Here is a 2341-nt window from a genome sequence, read left to right on the forward strand (position 1 = left end):
CTGAAATGAACTATTTACCCACTGTTTAGACTTAGTAGAGAATTCAAGTTGATATTCTTAAGATCAAATCTAACAACTTGAAGAGATTCGGTGTTACTAAAGACAGATCCATATGCCTTGATCATCAATTAAATGGTAGAAGATAGGTTTACCCCCATGAAGAAAGTTAAGAGTCCAACTAAGTCCATAGCTGATCACCTGACCATCCTACCTTTACAAGAGGTAGACTGAGGATTTACAAGGAAAAACAATGATCTAACATAAGAAATCTTGTAATTGACTAATTGGCTTTCCTGATGGCTCAGTGGTAAAGAATCTGCCTGCCAATGCTGGAGAAGTGGTTTCAATCCCTGGGTCAGGAAGATCCCCTGGAGAAGGAAATGGCAACCCCCTCCAGTATTCTTGCCTGGGAAATCGCATGGACAGAGGAGCCTAGTCCATGGTGTTGAAAAAGAATAGAACATGATTTAGCAACTAAACAAAAAATATTCTGTTGCTCTTCTCCATTTATTTCCAGTTTGTACTCTTTAAGAAGCCTTTTGATTAGAGGCTGAACTGAAACCATACGTTTCCAAAGTATGAGCTGTTTCCTTTCTTCTTTCTTTATTCTGACACTGATCGCGCTCCTGTTACAGGTCAAGCACTTACAGTGGGAACAGTGATGAAGAAGCCATTATTACTGCACTGAAAGCCCAGAAGGACAGACAAATGTAAACGGCAGTTCCAATAGAGTTTACCATGCTATAGAAGTAAACCAAAAGAACACTTAGCTTTCCTTGAAAATGAAATTCAGGGAATACGTCACAGAAGAAGAGATGACTGAGATGAATTTTGAAACTCACAGATGAGAGTTTGCTGAGTAAGGAGGAGGAGGAATTGTGCTTCAAATACAGAGAACAGCCCATGAAAAGGCAAAAGTGAGACACGGTGCTTCAAGTACAGAACAGAACAGAGCTTATTAAAAGGCACCAACTTATACACAACATATGGACACAAAAATAGAAATATACAGGTTTCTCTCTTAATACGATTTCTCAAACGTCCCATTAGAATCCTAATCTCCTTTTCTTTCTTTTTTTTTTTTTGTTATAAAAGTCAGTTTATTTTCCCTTTCTGTGTTTCACAGTTTTCCTTTTGGTCAGTATTGAGCAGTTAACTGATTGGAAATCTGCTTGATTCAATAACATTAACAAGTTTATAAACATACATTTGAGAGTATTAAAGCAAAAGGTTGAAAACTTTTTCCTAACTCCATGTAAATTAGGCAGCCATAAAAATTGCACATTTTTCACCTGCTCACTTCCATATTTAAAATATATATAGAGGATGACCTTAAAATATTGATAATTAGTATAGAATTCACAGCTTTCAAGACATGGATTCTACAGACTTCTAAAAAATAGATACCTAGATGCCTCTCAGGCCCTAGTAATCCACTGTAATTCAACGTCACATACTTAATGCATAGAAGGCCAAAAGGTTCCTTTTTCTCTGATTTTAGTCTTCTGCTGAGGTAACGCAAGGAACCCAGTTATGACAGAGATCGAGCCTCTGACTTCCTAGTGGATCCTAAAAAGTTCCCAGAGAACAAGCCTGGCGTTGAGTACTTCCGTTATAAATTACATACTGGAATGTTTACAACTGAGGTACCTCATGGTCCTTGACAGGAAGACAAAAGACTTCCAGGAGTTGAAGGTAATTCTGAATGAAGATGGAGAAGAGTTAAGGATCACTGGAAGATATTTCTGCTTCCGGAGCTGAACGACTCCAGAGCAGACACAGAGTAACCGAACCACTCAGCACGTAAAGTGATTTTTCCCACCAGAGCTTAACTAAGGGATTCTCTGTCCAAGACAGGCTTACACTGCACCCAGCTGGAGCACTGGACCAGGATTTGATGCTTCATAGATGAGCTACTGTCTGTAAACTCATGACTGAAGCAAAATGCAACGATCCTTTCTATTCATGGAGCGTGTCGTTGCTACAGACCAGGCACAGGTGCCTCATGGCCACTCAGCTTTCCAGGCTGGAGAACAAGGGCCCAAGGCCAATGAAGCATTTACAGTTAAAGGGGTGAACCTCCACAGGCCAACAGAGTTGCAGGCAGATTCACAGGGCCTTCATTTGGTACAGTCATGAAACAATGGTGATCAATAAAAATCATTAACAACAACCCAGCCTTCACTCTGGTCAGCATCTCCAGGGGCTGACCCTGCTGAAAGAGGCTCCACAATCTGAGGTTATGTTGGAGTTCTTAAGACAAACCCAAAATAGGGCGAATTAAAAGAAATAATAGTCCTGATGTGTCTCTTGATTATTCTTGTTCTTTTGTGGGTACTGG

Source organism: Bison bison, unplaced genomic scaffold (genome assembly GCF_000754665.1).
Source record: "Bison bison bison isolate TAMUID 2011002044 unplaced genomic scaffold, Bison_UMD1.0 scf7180017864255, whole genome shotgun sequence".
NCBI classification, from domain to species: domain Eukaryota; kingdom Metazoa; phylum Chordata; class Mammalia; order Artiodactyla; family Bovidae; genus Bison; species Bison bison.